General features: G+C 47.1%; 1 protein-coding gene across 5 annotated transcripts in view; it reads left to right on the top strand.

The window, feature by feature from the left end:
* Positions 1 to 666: 666 nt before the first annotated feature.
* Positions 667 to 22,968, top strand: part of MICAL2 (microtubule associated monooxygenase, calponin and LIM domain containing 2) — a 127,753-nt gene continuing 105,451 nt past the window's right edge. For 2 of the 5 annotated variants that reach the window (XM_059848279.1, XM_059848282.1), the window contains exon 1: positions 667 to 761. The gene's annotated coding sequence lies outside the window, so the exon portion shown is untranslated. Of the gene's footprint in view, positions 762 to 3,094; positions 3,338 to 22,968 lie in introns of those variants that run through there. The other 3 variants (XM_059848278.1, XM_059848280.1, XM_059848281.1) reach the window with 3 other exon arrangements.

Genomic DNA, 22,968 nt, shown 5'->3' with positions numbered 1-22,968 from the left:
CCCCGTGGGAAACTGCCCCGCGGGAAACTGCCCCGCGGGAAACTGCCCCGCGGGAAACTGCCCCGCGGGAAACTGCCCCGCGGGAACTGCCCCGCGGGAACTGCCCCCCCGGGAACTGCCCCCGCGGGAAACTGCCCCCGCGGGAAACTGCCCCCGCGGGAAACTGCCCCGCGGGAAACTGCCCCGCGGGAAACTGCCCCGCGGGAACTGCCCCCGCGGGAACTGCCCCCCGGGAACAGCCCCCCGGGGAACTGCCCCTCCGGGGAACTGCCCCTCCGGGAAACTGCCCCCCGGGAACAGCCCCGCGGGAACTGCCCCGCGGGAAACTGCCCCCGCGGGAACTGCCCCTGGAAACTGCCCCGTGGGAAACTGCCCCCCGGGAACTGCCCCCCCCCCGGGAACTGCCCCCCCCCCGGGAACTGCCCCCCCCCCGGGAACTGCCCCCCGTGGGAACTGCCCCCCGTGGGAACTGCCCCCCGTGGGAACTGCCCCGCAGCAGCAGCCCCGCGGGAACTGCCCCGCAGAGCCCTGCTCGGGGCGGCAGGGGACGCGCACCTTGCGCGGGGCTCAGCGCGCCCTGCCCGGCTCGCCCGGGGCTGGGGCCGGGCCAGGGCCGGGGCTGGGGCCGGGCCGGGCCAGGGCTGGGGCGGGCGGGCCGCGGGCCCCGCCCCGAGCCCGGCGAGCCGCGCCGAGCCAGCGGCGGCAGCATGAGGAGCGGCGGCGCCGCTGCAGCCGCTGGGTCCGCGGGACGGGCGGAGCAGGTGCGGCGGGGCCGGGCGGGGAGCGGAGGGCAGCGGGGCACGGAGCGGGAGCCGCGGGCTGCCCGGGCACGGGGGTCCCTCCGCGGGAGGGAGGGAGGGAGGGAGCGCCCCGGGCCGGGCTGTGCTCCGCGCCGGGCTCTGCTCCGCGGGCGGCGGCGCTCGGGGCCGGCCGGGCCATGCCGAGCCGGGCTGTACCGAGCCGGGCTGAGCCGTGCCGTGCCGGGCTGTACCGTGTCGGGCTGTGCCGTGCCGTGTCGGGCTGTGCCGTGCCGGGCTGTACCGAGCCGGGCTGTACCGAGCCGTGCCGGGCTGTGTCGGGCTGTACCGAGCCGGGCTGTGCCGAGCCTTGCCGGGCTGTACCGAGCCGGGCTGTGCCGTGCCGGGCTGTGCCGTGCCGTGCCGGGCTGTACCGAGCCGGGCTGTACCGTGTCGGGCTGTGCCGTGCCGTGCCGGGCTGTACCGAGCCGGGCTGTGCCGAGCCGGGCTGTGCCGTGCCGTGCCCCACCGGCGGGTCCCGGCGCGGCGCTCCCGGAGCCCTCCCGGACGGTGGCACCGCGCTGGCTCGGACGGCCACGCAGGAGAAGTCAGAATAATCTTTTCGCTCATTGAGAAGCCTGTGATTAAGGTAGCCGAGCGCTTTCCGAATGTGTTACTACGCTGGAGTGGGCTATTAGTTTGGACGCGTCCTAATGAGTGTGTTAATCAGCGTAACATCCTTCTCTGCTCACCTTTTGGGCTAATTGAGAACGGCATCTGCCGAGTTTCTCTTTGCGCTTCGAAGTGTTTGTTAATAGTGATTGTCTTGTCGTGTTCGCTCCGTTTTTCATGTGTAAATTCAGCGTGTGACTTGAATTCAGAGAGCTGCCTCGTGCAGTGCTGATTGTACGTTTATTTGCCCCTACGCCTGTAAGCTTGAGCCAGTATCAAAAAGTTTTAAGTTCTCTGTCAAGCTTATTGAAAAAAGATCTGGAGGTCTCTGTCGACTTTAAAAACTGTTTACAGTTGGCAACCTTGTTGGTGCCTTCAGCCAAAATGAGATCTGAGCGTGGAAATGGGGCTGCGTTCGTGTATCTAAAGATGGTCCCTTGCAGGTCCAAACGCAGGCACGTTGGCAAGGACAGGAAACTTCATGGCAGCGTGGACTTTTCTTTTTTCCCCCTGCCTTTCTTTCTGCATTTCTTTCTCTGTAGAGACTAAACCTTTCAGTAAGGTGGAGCAGTGCTGCCAGTCCCAGCTGGGGTGTAGCTGCCCCCTCTCTGACTCTGCTTTTGGTTTTGAGGAAGTTCTTAATATCTCTGTGACTCAGTGTTCTAATCTTTAAAATGGCTTAATAAGACTTGTCACGCTTGCCTCCCAGGGACATTAACATCTAATTGATGCTCACGAAGTGCCTTGATCTGGCAGAAAAGAGGGCATCTTGCTTCCCTCATTTCGCCACTTTATTTTGGGTGCTAATTATATTACACGGGTGGAAAACTGGCTGACAACCGAACTGGAATTCATGTCTGTTGTCATTGACACAGGCACTCAGTGTGTGCTTACTTTGAGGTGCCCGGTGTTTCTCTAAAAACAGTGGGATTTATCCTTTCTGGAGGATGCGTCTGAGAAATTGCACTGAAGCAGCAAAAGGCTTTTGCTCCTAACTCTACACAGTTTTTTCTCTGTGTATTATGAGGTCAGTAAAGGTTTTAAGAATTAAAACTGTTGACTCAACTCCCAGCATGTGTCTGATCTTAAATCTTACTCCGCCGGAATCTTACCTTAGTCTCCGTTTTTGTCATGTTTTACTTCTTTAGAAATAGAGATAACATACAAATTTGCAGTCCTCTGCTTGAAAATACAAGCTTTAGAGTATGAAATGTATCTTTTTAACCGTTTTACTTGCTGCTCAAAGGAGTAATTAGCCGCCTTTCTCCCGTGACTTGAATCTTGCCCCACCTCCTCCTTATCGCCGCTGCCTCCCCCTCGGGCAGATAGCAGAGCCCGGGTGGCAGTAGCCGGGCTCTGGGATGATGGGGTCACCACTAACACACACCAGAAGCCATCACCAGGATTCATAAATCAGCTAAAGTGAGTGGGCACCCTGCCTTAACAGCGCCGGCACCGTGGGCTTTTTCACCTAAAGCTTGGGGTGGCAGAATTCAGTCCTTTTCCGAATTCTCAGTCCTTTCCCGAATTCTCAGTCCTTTCCCTACGTCTTGGTTCCTCTGCAGGGCGGCTCTGTGTGCTGGGAGGCTGCTTTGTGGCACGGCATTTGACTCATCCCTTTGGTTCACTTCTCCTTTTCACCGCTGTTGCTGCAGAATTGTCCTTCCCCGTGCTCAATGGACCCGCAGCATTGATACCTGACAGCCCTGACCAGCCAGCGTTGATACCTTCTAAAGCGCTGTTGGGTGTTTGTTAGTGCTGTTCTTTTCATGGTACTAGGAAAAAATACTGCGGCTGCATCTCAGAGTGTGTGTGTGGTGGAGAAATGAAATTCTGCAGGGAAACTGAAGCATGCTTCATTCCACTTCTTCTTGCCGTGTGGTCTGCCGCAAGTGATGTGACTTTGCCTGCCCCATCTGTAAAATCAGGTGACTTTTTAACAAATCAGTCTTATAAAAATGGGAAGTCGTCTCTGTTTCGCTCGGAATTTCTTTTTTGTTTGTTTTTAGTTAATTGCCTCAGTGTTGCTCTGAAGTTGAATGGCATTACCAGATCCCTGACATCAGGGTGGTGCTGTTTGTGGGGAGATCAGATTTCCTTCAGTTTCACCAAGAATCTAGACGGATGATCTGAAAAGGTTTTGTTTTTATTAAGATATGCTGAAGCAGGGTTTTCTCCTCTCTGTCGATATCCCATTCCTCGTGGAGATGAGAGAGCCTGTGTTTTGGCTGGAGATGTTCTTGAAGTGTGAGAAACCATAAAACAGGAGAGGTGATTGCCCTCCAGTTTCTTCATGAGTATGGTTGAAGTCTTTCACCTCTTTTAGCACATACCTTGTATCTGCTCCAGCTGCCTTGCTGCTCGGGTGTTTTATAACTAGTACCTTGAAAAGGGAAAACTTTGAAATGCTGTATGTTTCCCCTTGGGACTCTTCCGTGTGGCTGTGACGTTTGTTGTGAATGCTAGGTTACCTGTGTCTGTTTCTTTGCCTCACTCTGATGGTGTCAGCAGAAAAGCTCTCTTTTTCCTAGTGGAAGAGGCTTTGCTTCTTAAGGGCATGCTGTGTTTTGATTCCCTTAAAATGAAGACAATTTCAGGTGTCTGAAACTGAGATCTGCCTCCCAGTGGTCCTTCTGTTTTCTCAGCTTGCTCACAGGTTGGATCCAGACTCCAGGAGCTGCAGAAAGGCTGAGGGGTTGCTTTCTGTGCCTGGGCTGGCAGCCTGGCTTGCATGCATCTCTAGAATAGATGTGTACCTGTACAACAGGAATTTGGTGTGTGAGTTTAGTGTCTGAGCAAGTTCTTGGCTGCACCTTTCCCAGTACAGCTCTTTCTGTGTGAGGAGCCCATGGACCTGAAAAGTGCAGCCTCCTCTCTGTGTCTGGCAGCTCAGCTGTGCAGGGAGGGCACACTGCTTGTTTCTCATCACGGGGACCAGTTTTAGAGGTGTTGATACAGCAAACTGCCTCTTTCAGAAGTGGTATTGGTAGTTCAGGGTACATGAGACTGATTCTGGAAAATAGAGATGTTCTAAATTAAGGCTATTAAGTGTCCACTGATTCAGTGACTGTGCAGATACGCAGTTAATATTGTATTGTGACACATTCTGAAAATTGCTGTGTTTATTTTTGACCTGGAGAGGATGACTAACTCTTTCATGTATGCATAGTTACGTTTACAAGCAAGTAAAAACTTCCCCAAAATTATCTTTAGCCTCCTAGTTCCATGAAAGGAAAGAAATTCAGACTTGTCCCTAAAATCTGAGCTATGTGTGCTATCAAGCCTTCTTTCTGCTCTGGCTATAACCCTGTGTTCAGTGGGGGTTATGTTTTCAGAGGTTTTATTTATCTCCTCCAAATTCTTGTGGGCAATTTACTGTGTGGGGAGAGGAACAAGAGCAACCCCATTCTGTGTTGGGAAAGGTAGGTGGTACCACAACACAAATTAGAAAGACACTACTGCAGTAGCTCATATTTAGTTGAATTCTGATTGTTCTTGTTTCAATGTCCCAGTAACACTGATGTCATGAGGGGAAAACTTGGGTTTGTTTTTTCTTGCTTTTGGCCCCCTAGAGTTGTGATGGCAGAACCTGGCGAGGCAGGTGGTTCGTGGAACTGTGTGATGGAATTGTGTGGACTAGATTTAAACTTTTGTTCTTGGCTCTGGCATCTCCTCTGCCGTGCTCTGGAGAAATGATGGCAGCAGTTTCTCCAATTGCTGCATTCAGCCATGTGGAGGGGTGGAATGTAAGGAAATAAAGGTGGTGCAGAAGGCAGTCTCACACCTGAGGAGCTGCAGCTGTGCTAATCACCAAAGATTAGGAACAGGGCTGCCCTTAATAGCCCACAGCTGTGTCCAGATAGAAGGTTCTACAAAAGAGTGGGTTAGCTGGGTGAGGAGAGAGATGGAGTTTGTTGGCTGTGAAGGAGCCAGTGCTGGGAGGAGCAGCCCATGAGAAACCACCGAGAAGGTCAGAGAGCTTTGAAATGTGATGATAACACAGCCAAGGGGACGTTACCAATTCAGGTTTTAAAATGACTGGGCCTGGCTCTGGGTGTTGTGGAGTTTTAGCTTCCTCAAAAGCAGTTTCTTTGGATCTGTTAGTCCACCATAAATCCTTCTCAGACCTTTTAAGCTCACAGCTTATTGCCTGTTTAGACTCCAGTAATGCCCAAAGGGGTGCTGCAGTTCGTAATTCTCTACTGCTGCCAGGGCCAAGCATCAAAGCCATGCAAAATTTTTTTGGGAATAAACAGGCATGCTTTGTAATCAGCTTTAAATAGTCCTGTGGTAATTCAACAGACCTTAGACTACCCTTCCAGTACCAAAAGGGGCTACAGAGAGCTGGAGAGGGACCTTTTACAGGGGCAGGTAGTGATAGGACGAGGGGCAGTGGCTTTAAACTGAAAGAGGGCAGGATTAGATTAGCTGTCCAGAAGAAATTCTTTGCTGTGGGGGTGGTGAGACACTGGAACCATGATCTTTTTATTATATAGTGTTACTTTTAGAAGACTAAGGACATTAAAATAACTGATTCTGATAAGATATTTTGTCATTTTTGTACCTGAATAGGTGACTCCCATGGCTAACTGGAAGGTTTTGAAACTTCCAGGATTTTTTTTCCTAGCCTGTGATGTGTAAATCATGTATGATGGAGTCCAGGAAAAATCCAGAACAATTTTGTAAACAGCAGAAGACAAATTTCCCCCTCTCTTTGAGAAGACTCGTGTTTGGCAGATAGTGGAATCCTTTTTTGTGTGTGATGGGATAAGAGTGTATTGCAAAGCCCATAATCTGTGTTACTGGCTGAGGTGAGCCCCATCTGTTCCTGGGCTCAGGGATGTGCAATACCCTTGCCCTCCAAACTGCTGCACGCAGGGAGCAGCCCAGGAGGATTTACAGAAACAAATGCAGGCTCTGGAGGCAGCTGCTAAAAGCAAAGGGAGGAATTCAGAACAGAATGCAGTGTGCTCTGCTGACACCCTTTCTAGCTGAGGAAACCCTCTGGTTAAAGGACTTCACAGGATCCTGGGTGCTCTTTGGTTTCTGCTCGTTCATAGTCTGACCTCCTTTCATACAGGTTCACCTGTTGTACATGCTTGTTATCAGGCTGGTTTTACTGATTGTCTTCATGGCACCTTGTGCTGATCCAGGGAATAATCTCAAAGAGCAAGCTGAACTGATTAGAAGAAAAAATGGGCTTGACTTGGTGGTGGTAAATATGCAGTCAGTGCTAATGACCCCAGTGTCATCATTCACCCCAGCTGTGGGTCAGACACAGGAGCTGCTGGTGCACTTGAATTGCCATTGCTTTGCTCCTTGCAGAGGCAGGGAAGGAGTGAGCATGCTGACACAAGAGCTTGCTTCTCCAGGTCTCATTTCCATCCTAGGTGAACTCAAAGAACTTCTGATGGAATGTGATATCTGGGCTTGGATAATTTATGTGAACGAGTTCTCCCTGGGATCTGATCTCCTGGCCTTCTGCTTGGTGTTTGATTTTCCCCTTTCACTGAGTGCCACAAATTCCTATGGTTGCCACCTATGCAGCCAACTGTTTCTGTCAGTTCAGAAAATTGTTTCAGTAATTACGTGGCTGTAGGGACAGAAGAATGGGGAAGTTTGGAGCCATTTTTAAGATTTCTGAGAGTGAATGCAGGATGTAGGTTCCTCCCATTTCTATCTATGGATTTTTAGAAGTAACAGCTGACACGCCTGTGTGCAATATTTGTGTTCAGAACACTCATGTGCTTGACTGAATGTCAGAAACGTGCACGTGGTTGAGGCCTGGACACAAGCTCCATAAATAGGAACTATTGGTGCATTCAAAAACTGAGTTTGTGGATGTAATGAAATACCCCTGGCTGTTCTTACTCTCAGGAACTCTGCCCTTGCACCAAGGAGTCCCAAAATGCACGAGGAAGAGCAAAGCTTGTGTAAGGAGCTAAATACCTCACAGGGAACCTGTGCAGAGAAAAGAAACCATCTTTTGTTCTGTTGGGGGGCTGTGTATGGGAGGGAGAGAGGGTTAGGGTGGTTGACTTTGTTTTCTGGAAGTGAAGAGCACACATTTTTCAGTGCACAAAGCAGGTATCAGTCTGTTTGTGGCCTGTTTCCTTGTGGAAGTGTTGAGGAGCAGGGATTGGTTTGAGTCTGTTGCCTGCCCTGCTGGCACACAGCCCTGTGTGATGCTGCCCTGTCAGGGTGTATAAATCACCTGTGTGGCACAGGGAGTTGGAGACAGTGTGCAAATATTCACAGTATTGCTGGCCCCTGTCCTGGCTGCCTGGCATGTGTCTGGCAGTGGGTACCTGAGCTGCAGCCCAGGGCTGGTGGGTGATACAGCCCTACAGCAATGGGCTCCTTGGTGATGGAGTGACCAAACTGTCTTCTGTCTTTCCAAAAAAGACAAAATCTATCTTTTGTCTTTTCTTTAGGTGAAAAGACACTTTTAGGATTTGGGGGACTTCACTTTAAACTTAAGGAAAGCTAATTGGACAGGAGCTAAAAAGGCTTGAGCAATTTACTAGAAAAAGAAGAGAACAAAGAAATTTTGTGAGATGTTTTACTAAGAGCAAGAACTTTTTGCACTTGGCTCAGTTTCTCTTTGTAAAGAGTTTTGTTATTTTGTCTTTTAATAAAATTTTTTGTTTCCAACACTACCACAGAAGCCATGCTGCTGATTTTCTGCTTTCTAAGGTATCTGAGCTGTCTCTGGTGTGAAATAGATCTCCAAGAGCTGATGAGACCTGGCTTGAGGAGACCCCTGTTTCACAGCATTCCCCAGCACCTGCTGCAGAGCTGCTCTGTACCCTGCAAGGCTGGGGGCACAACCACAGAGCCACAGCTCAGCCACATCTTATTTGTAGCTGGGATGCTTAGGTAAGCAGACAGGAGAAGAGGTTCATGTGCAGCAGGCCAGCTCTGTGCCCACCGTGGGGAAAGGCTGCCTTTGGTGTCCCCTGTGGAGTAGTTCTGCTGGCTCCCTCACATATCAGTGCCAGGGGAAAGATGGAGCAGAGCAGAGGGGAGCAGCATTACTCCTCCAGGAGCATCAGGTCTCCCCTGGAGGGGGCTCAGAGGGATGCTGAGCTCAGGCAGGGCAGGTTTGTGCTTCAGGGCAGAGCTGGGGACTCTGGGGCTGGCAGCCCTGGGAGGGAGATGTGGAGCAGCAGGAGCAGTGTCAGGTGCTGGGAGCCTGGCAGAGCTGGCTGCTGCAGCCTCACTCTGAGAGAAGGGTTTCCTCTGGGGTTCCTCCCACCTGGAATGAAACATCACAGTGGAGCATTCACCTCTGTGTATTTGTATGGGAAAGGAGGGCCATGGTGTTTTTATCTCACACTTACCTATGCAGAAAGGCAGAGGGCAATGTTATTCTCTCTCTCTCTGTTTTCTTTTTGACTGAGGGAGGAGCTGTGATTGTTTGCTGAACACGTTCACACAGAGGGCTCCAGGATTGCAGAGTGCCTGCACTGAGAGGGTTCCAGCAGAATTTCTGATGCTATTTCATGACAACTGCAGAAGCTTGACATCTTAAGGCCCTATTTATGCATTTAGATATAGACCACCACACCTGTCTATAGCTACCTGTTCAGCTACGACCTGACTTAATGATTGATGGTATTGGTAACTTGTGTGTAGAAGCATCTTGAGTCTCAGTTATGGAATCAAAGCATGTCTCCCAATTATTTTGTTTGTCAGGCATTAATAGAGACCAAAAAGAACTATGTGGCTGTTTCAGAGCAAGGTGAGCTATTTTTGTGTGTTCTTCACAATACTCTTCCCTTACAGAGGTTAGTCCAGGGTTCTGCCTGGCACTCAGTAAAACACATGAAACTTGATGCTGTGTTTGACAGGGTTTCTTGGCTCAGCTTTTTCTGAGGCAGCACCTGCATGCATCCTTCAGGATGGTCAGGTGGTTCTACAGAGCAGTGTCAATATGAAACTTCAGCCTTTTGTGGTGAAGTTCTGTGGGTTCTGACCCAGAACTTGGTAGGATCCATGTTTGTGATGCAATTGGCTCGTTTGAAATCTCAAGCCAAAAGAACTACACTGGCTTCTGAAAACCAGCTGTGTAATTATCTGAGTGCCCCTCTTAGTTCAGTAATTTCCAAGATAAATCCAGGAATGGCATACATAGTATAGGAGATTTACACTTGCACACAGGATTTAATTTAGAGGTAGATATTACTGCAGATATATCAGAGGGTTTTTTTGATTTTATAGTTCTAGTGAGGAACGAGTGTGACCCACTAGTTTTCAGTTTTATTTGCCCTACTGAAGTAGCAAAGGATGGCAGGGTTTTCCTTGCTTCTCTCCCTAATCAGTTGTTACCCAGCTAGTGGGCCAACCCACATGCAAAATGTATTGAAAGTGTGGGCAAGAGGGAGTTACTGGGACTTCTGCAAAGCCACCTTAGTTCATGACTTTGCCCAGCTTTCCCTGCTGGGTTTCATGAGGCTGTGTAAGGTTGTGGTCAGAGCCTCTGGTGAGTTCAGGGAAGCCATCACTATGTTTAGTTTTAATGACTTTTGCCTCTAAATAATAAAAAAAAAATGCACCTTTGTCATACTAAGAAGCACCTCGTGTTTTGAATCCAAATTTCCTACATTTCTTTTGGGTTTTGTCTGTTGTAAAGTATTTAGCTGGGATATTTTGCCAGTCACAGGGCTGAAGTAAGAGTTTCTTTTAATTTTGGAGGAGGAGGTGACATCAAACAGTGTTTTCTTCCTTTTCTTTCTTCCTGATGATTCAATTGTGATTATAATGATGATTCTGATTTCTTGGGGAAGAATATGCAGAGCAGTAAGTGCTTTCTCTTTTCTGCCAGGTCTGGGGAATTTAAAATGAAACTAATGGTTTATTTTGGACCTCGTGACTAGAAACTAGTATTGGCAACACAAATATTTCCTCTCACAATTAGAATGAAGCAAAAAAAAAGGTATAATTTACATTAATTATTTAATGACCAAACAGATCTGTATTCACATGGAGAGTCTCTGTTAAGTGTATCTGCATTTCTTTTTTTTTGGTCAATGGGATCCACATTTCTGATATTTCTTACTCGATAAAGTTTAATCTTAAAAAGAGTTTTTGTAGTCACTGTCCTGTGTGAAGAGTTCTTTTGCAACTTGTGATATGTTGGGCCTTTTTTTTTTTTTTTTAATTATTATTCATAAGGTTTCTCAAGCTTCATTTGCAATGCTCTGGCTTCCCTGTATTCACTGATCCGTGGGAGGGGGAGGCAAGGAGAAATTAATTACCCTTCTTTCAGCTGGGCATTGGCATAGCCAGGGTGTGCTTAGTCATGTGCTGTGCTGATGGCAGGTTTCACTTGGCACACCTGGCAGGGGCAGTGCCTGCCCTGCTCTCAGCAGAGCCATCCTCCCCGTGCTGCAGTTGTGCATGACTGGCTTTGTTTTACAGCAGGGACACTGTCATGATCACCTTGCCAGTGCTCTGCAGAGGTGGAGGCAGCTGAGCTTTTTGCTTGTGTGGCATGTTTGAAAATTTCACTCAGGATGCTGTGACTTGAGGGTTTGGTCAGTGTCACGTACAAGGCTGCTGTGAACTTCTGTCAGAGAGTGGCAGTGAGACTTAGGCAACTGCAGTTGTGGATGACTGCAGTTGTGCATGGCTGGCTTTGTTTTACAGCAGGGACACTGTCATGATCACCTTGCCAGTGCTCTGCAGAGGTGGAGGCAGCTGAGCTTTTTGCTTGTGTAGCATGTTTGAAAATTTCACTCCAGGTGCTGTGACTTGAGGGTTTTGGTCAGTGTCACTTACAAGGCTGCTGTGAACTTCTGTCAGAAAGTGTCAGTGTGGCAGTGAGACTTAGGCCAACTGCAGTTGTGGATGACTGCAATTGTGCATGACTGGCTTTGTTTTACAGCAGGGACACTGTCATGATCACCTTGCCAGTGCTCTGCAGAGGTGGAGGCAGCTGAGCTTTTTGCTTGTGTGGCATGTTTGAAAATTTCTCTCAAGGTGCTGTGACTTGAGGGTTTTGGTCAGTGTCACTTAAAAGGCTGCTGTGAACTTCTGTCAGAGAGTGGCAGTGAGACTTAGGCCAAAGGTTCTTTCTTCCACCAAAATTCTGCTTTAATTGCTGATTCAGTTTCTTTGCCTTCACCTGTTTATTTTCTCCCCTAAGCCTGTATTCTGGATTATGTTCTTATCACTGTTGACTAAACTTCCAGCAGTAAAATTGTCAGCTTTGAGCTGTGAGATGCCCCAATGAGTGCAGCCTTGCAGGGTTCAGAAAAACAGGGTGTAGGCAAGAAAGGGGAGAAAACCACCTGGTAACTGTGTAGGCAGCTGTTGCTAAAATCTGGGGCTTCTGCTTGGGAGTGCAAGGATGTATTTATTGTATTTAACCCCAGAAGTGTCTGTGCCTGTGCAGTCTGTCAGAGCTGGGTGCACTCTTCCCCCTCGTTACTGTTCCTCACAACATTTGCTGTGCTCCTGTGGGCACGTGTGTAAGAAATGTCATCTGAGTCATTATTGGGGTGGATGTTCTTCCAGCAGGTGTTTTAAAGGCAAAATTTCAAGTCTGTGAACAAAAAGAGACCAAATTACCAGTCAAGAATTTATAAGGAAATAAGTGAAATAAGTGAGCCCTTTCCTTTATAAGGAAATAGGTGAGCCCTTTCTCTTGGATCTAGAGCAGCTCTGTTTCCTGACACCCCTCTGTCCTGCTGCAGGTACATGGAGGCAGTTTGGTGCCAGTCAGGGTTGGTGTGCAGGGACTGCCTTTGAGATGGAGCCTTTCATGTTGCTTCTGCATAAAAAGGCAGGTGGGTTTGATTTTTAACAATACACCACAGCCATGTTGTTTAATCTGCTTCAAAATTGAGACATCTGCCTTTCTGAGCAGCTGTAGCAGATACCTGCAGTGCCTCTTCCAGACTCAGGTTTTATTTTGCCCAAACCTATTTTAGATTTAAACTCCACAGAGGTGAGCAGAGGTGCCCAGGGTGTTTCCAGGGTGAAGCCACATCAGCAGTGGCTGTGCTGGACGTCCTTGTTGTGATCCTTGCCCCTGCCTGCCGGGCTCTGCCTTAAGCAGGTTTACTCAGCTGACCTTTTAACCCACTGGAGATGATCAGAGCTCTGCCTGGGAGCTGCCAGACCAGGCAGGGTGACTCCCTGCCAGGAAAGGCAAAGGAGCCAGCACCTTAGTGCAGCTGCCCCAGGAGCAAGGATTTGGGCTGGAAGGGGCCTGTGCAGAGCTGTCAGCTCCTGTTTTTGGAAAGCAGGGGTGCTCTCTGCCTGCTGCTGCACTGACCTGAAAATACCACGGTGAACTGTTCATGTCTTGCCATGCCCTGCCTGCCAAGATGCCCTGGGGAAATGGGCTCTGCAAAAGTCGATTCAGAAGTAGTTGATATGCTGGGTATTAGGAATCCAGGGAAGTGCTGCCTTCTGCACTTTTTTCTAGCAATCTCCCTTAGACTCTGTTTAGATATTCATGGGCAACATAAGCAGGGTTGTAGCAGCCAACTCAACATTTGTAACTTCCCGGTGTGCCAGGTGGAGTGGCACGGATTCAGGGGGTCAGAAGCCCCTTTCTGTCCTGGTTTTGTCCCTTTGGATTGGTTTCTGTGTGGATCCTTCATTTGCACGAAGGTTTAAGGTGCTGGATTGGCCATGGCAGCTCTGTCCAGGCTGGCTGCTGGTGCACCTTGCTGAGGTGTGTTATGGTACCTTGAGTACCCAATTTCTCACAACAGCCCTTTTAACCCCTTGTACAATATAATAACCAAACTAACAGTACGTGCTTAACGATCTAGCAACTCTTTTACAACAGTTTTTAACCTATTTTTAACAAACTTGTGCATCTTGGCAATTTTTTTAGTCTTCTTTTATGCAGACCTATGGCATCTTTTGTCCAGTGAAGAAAACAGGATTCTAGCACTATTAGCTTGTCCTGTCAGTCACAGAAAGCTAGGAATAAACTGTTCTGGATGTTGTTGGCTTATGCATTGGGGCATCTGGTAAGCCAAGCCTTGGTTCCAAGGCTTTTGAGGTTTTCCTGTGTTACCTTGTGCTGCTCCCCCAGGCAGGGCCCTGCTTGTGCTCCCTGGCAGGACTGGTGGTCAGCAAAGGGCAGAGGTGGAAGAGCCCCTGCTGAGTGTGGTGGAGGGAGGCAGAATTCTGACCGTGGAGGGCAGTAAACCATCAAATGAAATGCAGCAAAAGTTTCTCCTGTGGAAGGCTCCACGTCCTTAGTGGCAGCAGGAGTGCTGGAATATGTGCTCCCAAGGCAAATCCCTGTAAGATTGCCTGGATCTGTGTGTGTGTGGTTTGAAACAGGCAGTTTGAGGAAGCAGCCAGGAGAGGAGCCCATTTCCCCCAGGCCCAGTTTGGGAGGCATTGCCTGGAGCTGAGAGCATCAGTGGAGAAGGTGTGCTCAGGCTGGCTTTGGAAGGAGCAGGGGGGCTGAGAGCCCTGCCCAGCTGCCCAGGAGCTGCACCAAGGGGACAGGGACGTTCCCAGCCTGTGCTGCACACAGGAGGTGCTGGAGGGTTTGGACTGAGTGTGCCTCTCAGTGCTCTGTGCTGGCAGGAATCAGGGCAGGGGTAGAACCTCTCCTGTTGCAATCACTTCCAGACTTCCTTTCATAAGGTTTTCTGATTTAGAAATGCATTTTGGAAATACCTGGCATATGAGCTGTTTTTTTTTTTTTTCTTTTTTTTTTTTTTTTTTTTTTTTACTCTGGTCACTGGTGTGAGCATTTTCTTTGAAGTAGTATCTGGCTGTGGTATAACTTGCACACAAAATAAAGCACTGTTTCTTGAATTTCTTGTTTCCAGAGCTGATATTGATATCCTTTAATCTTCACCTGAGATTTAGTCTTTCTGTTGACTCAATTTTTTTTCCCTAGTTGTGGGTGAGCTCATAGTATGTAAATTGTATCCTTTTGGACCTGCTGTGCCAGCTATCCCAAACTTTTTTTATGCAGTGTATCACTGGCTTGTTCTCTTTGGAAATCCAGGTAGCCATTCCAAGCAATTGTGGGGGGAGGATAAAATATGTATTTAAAAAATCCCTGTCTGCATAGAAAAGCTGAGTTTCTGTGCTGTTTTTGTGGGTTTGTGACCTCAGAGCCCATGTAGTGAGCTCCAAGGATGTCCTTCTTTTGAAAGATGCTGCAACAAAGCCTGTTCTGTGTGTATGGCTTTTGGGCACTGCTTGTGTTGGTATTTAATCACACTGGTAATACAGTATTAGGGCATGAGCCAATTCTTTATTCCTAGTAAACTAAACCTTGATAACTGGAGCACAGATAAAGATCTGGGTACACATTTCAGTGAAATAAAAGCAATACTGTTTACCTGCATGCAGAGGAGAGGGAGAAATCTGTACTAATATAGAAACACAATGAAGTCCAGGCCAACATAAGGTCTTGGGCTCAGTAACAAAATGTTTAAAACAAAATCATATTTGTAAAGTGGAGAACTAAACAGTATTTCTTATGTGTGAGTAGTTTAGATTCACACATTTTTCTCTCCATCCTTGTTCTGAAGGTCAGTTCTCTGTTCTCCTTCTTGGTCTCTATAAATTGGGGAATACTAAAGCTCTTTGAACTCTGTATTAAGGAACTGTAATAATGAAACACATCTGCAGTGTCTTCAGTTGGTCTGCTTTGTGTGGGTGCATTGGATGAATGGATTCTGGGATTCCTGATCAGCAGTTAGGATAAAAAACTTAAAAGGATAAAAACTTCCAATGTTCTGACCATCCCCAGTCCCTTGGCAGGGCAGGTGCAGTGAGGGAGGAACAAGATGCCCAGGGGATCAGCTAAAGCAAAACCAACTGGACCCAAGATGTTTTCTGCAAACCACTTGCCTTCCTAAATTGCTGTTTTCTCTAACAAAGCCAGTTCTAATCAGCACCTTGGGTACTGGGCACTCTGTGAACCCAGAACCAGTTAACCCTTTCCCTTTCTGAAAATTACAGGCCCTTTGAGAGTTGGGGCACCAAAGCAGCTTTAGCTCTGTCTTCCTGTAGCTGTAGGAAGAAATGTGATGCCTCTTACCTCCTCTGCCCTGAAAACACCAGCTCAAGTGAGCACCACCAAGCAGTCACACGTGGCAGCATTTCAGGGTCCCCAATCAGCCGTGGCTGCTCCACATATCCTCATGGCAATAAATGGGAATGAAGTGGCAGTACTGTCTCCAAACTTCCTGGGTCTGTGGGACATAGCTGAGATGTTTCTGCACTTACACAGGCTCAGCTCTTTAGATGCCCTGTTCACGTTGCCTCTCAGGTTTGTGTGTTGATGCTGGCCACAGATGCTTTCACTGAGAGATTTTGGCTCTTCTGCACAGTAAAAGGAATGTTAGGACCAGATGACAGTGAGAAAAGTAAAGTAATTTTTTAGAAAAAAATCCACACAGTCCTTTGCCTTGGCACTTTAAAAGTGCTTGCATTCTCAGTGCCTGCCCACTTAGGTGCAGTGAAATACAGGTACCTGATAAAGCAAGTTTTCCAAAGGAATGGATGACTAATGAAGAGCATGATGATAACATCTACATATTACAGCACAGTCATTCAGTTTGGGAGATGACTGGAAGCAAATGGCCATTGTTGCATAAACACTTCAACAGAGAAGGTGCAACCACCTCTGACCTTCAATACTGATAGGACTTGCAGAGGGAAAAACTTTAGGCAGTGTGATGAGCAATTACAACTAAGAAGTGGTTTTTTTGGTATTTCACAGTTTCCAGTAAACTTTGCTGTGCTGGAGAAGATGAATCATAATTTAATCCTGACTATATCTCAGCTTGCCTTGTAGAAACAGTGATGCATTTGCCATCCCTCCTGTTGTTGGTTAATGATGATCTGCCCTCAGAGTTGTTTATTTTAATTTCTTGATGGGACTACTTCCTAGCATATTACTCCCATGGGTCTTTTTTTTCCCCCTTTTTCTGGTGGATGTCCCAAAATGAATATTTCAGGATGTATTCTATAGCTTGACTGGGAGGATTTTTCTGCAGCAGAAATGGATTATGTTTTTGTAACCCTCTTGGCATCTTCATTTGGGTTTTTTTTATACTTTGTTTTTCTTCATTTTTTGGGAAGTCTGGGCAGAGGGAGGGTAGAAATTGTCCTGCACATTTTCTTCCAAAAATACTGTTTCTACTTTCAGAAACTATGTCTTTTCCAATCTCTTCTGGTAACTGTGGGTCCAGTTTACAAGGACAAAAAAACATCAAACAGATACAAAACTAACACAGTAGCTTTCTTTCTGTTTTTGTCTTTTTATGTAAATGCTCCTTGGAGCAGAGTTTGGTGTTTAACCTAATCTTCTGGTTTCCCATCACCCTCTGGCTGACTTATCTGGGTGCAGCTTTTCAGTTCTCCACTGCCATTCTATGGCTGCTTTTTGGTGTTTGTTTTTTGGAATTGGCATTGCTGCGTCCCAGGAACCTCATTTACAACTCAGAACTGCTTTTGGGCATCTTTGATTCTTTAACTTTGTGGTTTGCATGGATTTCAGTGTGACTGATAACATAATTGCCCCGTAAAACACAGGAAGAACTGTGTGCTACCTTGTGTTGAAAAAAAAAAAAAAATTACAGCAGTGGAATGTGTTGATTCCTAAAAATGTGTGTGTATGCTTATGAAATACTGCCCAGAATGTTTCATTTCTCTGATCATTGGCAAAGCAATCCTGACTGTGTTTTCAGTGGATTAATCCTCGCTACTGATCTGGAACTCTGATGTCTGCAGATGAGGGCAGCTCTGCCAAATGAGTTATTGTGGGCTGGAGCCCTGAGGGTCTTGCAGCCCCTGTGCCAGCTGTTTATTCCCCTTGGGTAATTGCCACAGCCCCAGTAACCCGAGGGGCACGTACTGGAGGGCAGAGATCTACAGAGCCATGCTTGCAAGGATGATCTGAAACACACTCCTGAGAGCTTTTGCCACAAATCTGTGAAAACTTATGCTCATGCTGTTCTTTTTCTCCCCCAAGACATAACCTGGAGTCTTTGCATCAGCACAGCCATAATTTCATATTTTTACTTCAAAAAACCCTGAACAAATATTAATTTCCTTTCTCACAGAAATCCTGAGGAGAAACAAAAGACAGCCTTGCTTTGGCATCCAGTGTTCTCGGAGGGCAGCTCTCAGAGAGCAGCATTGCTGCTTTTCTTTGCTTTCTGGGTTGGGGGAGGTCAGTGAGGGGACAGCCAGGCTGTGTATGGGCATCAGGTGGCTTCAGGGATTCCAGACTGGTGGCACTCTTGGTCCCCTGCTCCCTGCTGGGGACCCCCAGAAATGAGCTGGCCCCTCCTGGGCTGTGTCAGCTCACGGCCACTCTTGCTGCCCCATCCTTCTGCATGATTCCTCCTCTCAGAGTGCCATAAACCAGCATCATTTCTGTGACTGCAGACTAAGAGAGTCTGCTTGTTACTGCTTCACGTGTTTGTTTGCTTTTATAGGGTGTTTACCTCTGTCATTCTGTCCCCATGCATACAAAGGGAGCGCTGTAGTGGAGGAACTGCTGCTGAGTGGGGCTCAGTTTTTTGTTGGTATAACTTTATATATAGCAGGGATCTTGCTGACAGGGCTCTGTCAGCTACAGGGGATGCTTTTATTTGTCTTCCTCATGGTCACAGCTGTGCCATCAAAGTTTTGCCTGTGACCTGAGGGTGAGGAACAGAGAGGAGGGCACAGGGCTGTGAGAGAAGTGAGATGTTGAAGGTCCCACTGGCAGCTGGGCAGGAGTGGTGCCAGAGTTCCCTCTCCATCATCCTCTTGTGCCATCCATCCCTGCTCAGTGTGTCTGGCCCTGCCATCTCCCTGCTGCTGTGATTCTGGGAATGGAAAATAGGGTATTACTTGCTCTCCAAGTTAGGCTGGCTCAGTGTTCCACACGTCCTATTGAAAGTAGAAAATCTTGTGCTGATCAAAGGACAACCAGCACTGCCTATTCTGTGATTACTATCTGTGCTGTTCCAGCTTGTGAGCTTGAAATTATAAGTGTCACTATAGAAAAAGAAAGGCAGGAGTTTCAAGGAGCTTAAAGATTGTCCTTAAAATTGTTTTACTGAGACTACATCCCTAACATCTTTCTGGCTTAAATAACAGGTGCTTTTTCTTAAGAATAGGCTTTCTTTTTCTTAAGAGGTAGGCTGATGTTACCCTTCTGGTGTACTGTCTTCCTTTGTTCTTGTGATCCTAACCTAGGAAAACATCAGCATAAACTTTCTACTGTTGTTCATATTGTGTTTCTCATCTACTACAACAGAGCTGGAAAATGTTCTTCCTCATAACCAGTCTAAACAAGAATCAGGTTTTAATATCTTGTTTATGCATAGCATTAACCCCAAATGACTGTGGTGTAATCATCTACAGTTACCTTTGAAGATGCAGACTAGATGGAAACTTGGGATTTTGCAGCAGAGCTTTTAGCAGGCCTAGAAAAAAAAAAAAAAAATTAAGTACTTACTGTAACCTGCACAGAATAAGAATTGAGCTAGAGACATTTCTCCTTAAAACCATTGGACTTGAAGGTTTAGAGTTATAATTTCCACTGGTATAGCTACAACAACGTTGCTTTAAAATAAAAAGCAAATGTCCTGATTTTAGAACTCACCCTTCAGAAATGATGGTATTACTGATAAGTAGATGAGTGGTTTGAGTATAAGTGGCACACAAAATGATGTGTTGTCCTTCATTTGAGAAACCTGTGCCTGTGCTTTGCAGAATGAGCACCTGAGGGTTTCAGTGATGCTCGCAGGACAGGACTTGTGGTGCAGGCAGCAGAGCAGTGTGAGCCCTGTGGCTGCCAGTCCTCTGTTGGGATTATCTGAAAGCTGGCAAGTGCTGTGTCCTTGGGCCCAGCAGAGGTCTGAGATGACCCTGTTGAACTTCTTATCCTTATTGCATTGCTTCTGGTGAGGTACATACAATGCTGCAGTCAAATATCTGTGACTCCTCAGAAAGAAATGCATGCTTTTCCATCAGCTGCATCTACTTAGAGCACCATCTTCATCCCTGGGGTGGCACATGTGGCTCCTGGGGCAGCCTCCCACGCTCTACCCCTGCCAGCACCATGTGTTTCTGTGAGTGGGGACACTGCAAGCTGCTGCCTTACGGGGCTGATCTCATTTTCCTGGTCTGGGTCTTGGTGCATTCCCACAGCAAAGCTCAGGTTGGTAGCATCAAGAAACAAACCCGACCATTTTCAAAGCTTCCAGCTTTAAAACCTGTGGGATATGACTCAGTCTGTGTGGCAGATAAAACCCTACAGATAGGTCATTTTATTTTACTGTTCCTGTGAACGAATCTAAAGTAGCCAGTGCCAAGCCTGAGTGCTCCTGTGCACCTTTCCAGCTGTGTTTTATCCTGGGTGCTTCCAGCTGCAGCAGGTTCAACGGGCACAGCAGCACTTGCTGGCAGGGCTGTGTTTGAAATGTCTCCTATAACCACTGCAAAACAAGCTGATAGCGTGCATGGAAACCTTGTCAGTTCACAGGCACACAGTGTCTCAGCAGGAGCTGTTTGGAATTCCATTCTTGGCCCAAGAAGTTATTTTGCAGGAGTTCTGTGGAAGTCGGCTTTTTATAAAAATACAGGAAAGTAATCTGGCTGTTTACAGAGACAGTTTGTGAGGCTTTCTTCAGAGGCAGCTTCCCTTCACTGATGTTTCTGGTAGGACTGTGCATCTTAAGGAATGAGTTGTCTGTCTGTCACCAGCACAAAACTAGTATTTCAGGCCAATGTGCTTTTAACTAGTTTTGTAATCAAAGCAAATGAGAGCTTCACTTCTTACCAGAATTACACAGAATTCTTTTTTCCTTTTATGTCATTTTTAGGACAACATGCAAAGAAACCAAACCACCAAAAAGCAGTGTTTCCTCCAGACAGGAATGTTTACATTTAAAATGGTCTCCACAAAAACAAAGTGCATCACAGTAGAAGCTACACTGAAAAACTCAGGGAGTCCTGTAACACAGCCAGTTTCACTTCAATACCATCACACAATGTGAAGTTTGCATCTCTTAGAGAGTTCAGTCAGGGAAGGAGGCAGCAGAAATATTGTACTTTTAACTGATGATGAGGAAGGGCTGGAGTAGATGACTGCTGTGATTGCTGCAGTCTTTTGTTCTTGTTGTTGTTTCTAACCTTAAGCCAACAATAAATGTACTGTATCCTGTCTGCCAAACTGGAGTCTCAATAGAAGAATTTATTCTTGGTAAACATGGCAGAATTGGGGTTGTATTGAAAGCAGAATTTGGATTAGTGGTATTAAATGCTAGGAATTGAATCCTTTTCTGATGTCCCCAAGGAACATGTTCTCAAATATGAGAAGCAGCACATTGAGGGACTAAGGAAGAACTCAAGTGCTTCAATTTTGAATTACATTGAGGGACTAAGGAAGAACTCAAGTGCTTCAATTTTGAATTAAATTAGGGTTGTTCTCATTCCAGTGGGGCACACAAGCCAAAAGAGGGTTTTAATTTTTGTGGGTAGTACCTCGAGACCTTGCTGACAAGCAGTTTGTATGGTGCTGCTGTCAGAAAGTTGTGTTATTTTCCTGTAATGCCTCATAGATGTCAGCTTTACAGTTTGCTGCTGAGAGACTCCACGTGCAGCTGTGAACCAGCTCCATACATCCATCTGGCTAGAGACACTTAGGGGAGCTGCTTTTCTCAGTGTTCTCTAGATTGTCTGCAGTGGCAGAGCTTGTTTTGCTGGCAGGAGACACCAGCCAAGACTGGAGACATTGGTTTTCCTATGGACACATCTGTGCACTGCCACTGCTTTAACTCCTGCTTTCTCTCTGCCTCTCTTGCACTGCTCTCCTTTTAGGTGTAACAGGATCTTCACGTTCTTCTTGGGCACCCACCAGGCATGAGCAGCTCTTCTCAGCTTTCCTTGTCTGACATTCCTGTTGGCCCTGGCTGGAGGCAGGAAGGAGGCAGGGATAGCTTCTGACAGGGGAGGGACCATTGGAAAATGGAACCCTTCTTCCCTCCAGTGTGCTTTGTGTCCTCCAGAGGCTCCTGCAATGCCATGGGAAGCTTTGTGCAAGGCCAAGTTCTTGTGTGTGCTTCATGCATCATGCAGGGGACCTAAAATGGCAGTTTTTGTGTCTAACCCACAGATGCTTCAGCTCTGACTTGAAAGAACTGTTTGTCCAGCCTATTTCCTGCTCGTTCTTTTCCTTTCACTGACCCAAATTTTTACTGGGCTCTGCACCACTTCACTGAAGTTTAAAATAAAATGCATTTTATTTTTGGGTTGTGCTACTAGAGGAAGTTTAAAAGTCACTTTAAAAAGCCTGGTTTGCAGTTTCAGCATCAATGCTCACCTTGATGAGATTTTTGGCTCTGTATTTCATCTCTAGAGTGATCTCTATGATGAAGGAAGTAAAAGGATAAGTTATAATACTCTAAGAACTCAAGTACTTTGCCAAGCACTGTTAATTTTTCTGCTACAGGTAAGCAGTTAATGCATTGCCTCTTAAGTCTTTGAGACAGTTACAGAACAGGAAACTTGTAATTATAGGCAAGAATTACCCTGTTGAACTTCTTATCCTTATTGCATTGCTTCTGGTGAGTTATGTACAATGCTGCAGTGAAATATCAGTGACTCCTCAGAAAGAAATGCATGCTTTTCCATCAGCTGCATATACTTAGAGCACCATCTTCATCCCTGTCATCTGTCAACACAGTGTTCATGCCAAAAAAAAAACAAAAAGGAGAAAATAAGTGGTGTTTCCAGCAATCCAGAAACCTTAGTAACCAGAGTCTCCTGTCTCATCCTGCTTTTTTGACCACAAAATGTTAGTTTTTTTGGAGAATGTGACCTCTGACACAGCAAGGAGAAATGCTTCACCAGTGAGCAAATGTCTGCTGAGATGCCACTCCTCAGTTTTTCAGCATGGGCAAGAAGGCAGTGTGTTGGAAGCTCCTGAGGAGAAGACTTTGTGCCCAGAAAAAACAGGCTCAGTCTTGGCTTTGTGGTGCTGGAGAAGGGAGGTTTTATGGCTGGAGAATGTCCTGCCTCTCCTCCCCAGGGGGAAGGCAGAGGGAGGCTAGGCTGGGCTTGTGGGTGTGCAGCACTACTTCCACTCCATGCTGAAAATGTTTTTGCCTGCAGTGGGTGCTGCCTTGTGCCTGCTGTTATCAGCACTGCCTCACGCTGGCTTTTCTTCTCTGCCTTGTTCAGATACTGCTCTGCTCTTCCCCCAGCTTGTGATCACGCTGGCTTACCAGTTATGCCAAGAGTTACCCTTCAAAGATATTTGTGTTTTATGAACGCAGCAGTCTTGGGGTGAGCTGATGAAACAGTGCAGAGGGAGTGCTGTGTCACAGCTGTGCTGTCAGCAAAGCCTCTGGTAGGTGTGAGTGAGGCAGCAGAACGTGAGTTTCTGGTGACAGACTGTTGTTTGCAGAGTGCCCTGTGGCAGGGAGGAATGATGGATCTGACTCCATGTGCTCAGAAGGCAAATTTATTATTTTATGGTACTATATTATATTAAAGAATGCTATGCTATAGTAAAGAATACAGAAAGGATACTCACAGAATGCTAAAAAGATAATGA

The sequence above is a fragment of the Haemorhous mexicanus genome, chromosome 6, assembly GCF_027477595.1.
Source record: "Haemorhous mexicanus isolate bHaeMex1 chromosome 6, bHaeMex1.pri, whole genome shotgun sequence".
NCBI classification, from domain to species: domain Eukaryota; kingdom Metazoa; phylum Chordata; class Aves; order Passeriformes; family Fringillidae; genus Haemorhous; species Haemorhous mexicanus.
This window is presented reverse-complemented; position numbering and strand designations above follow the sequence as displayed.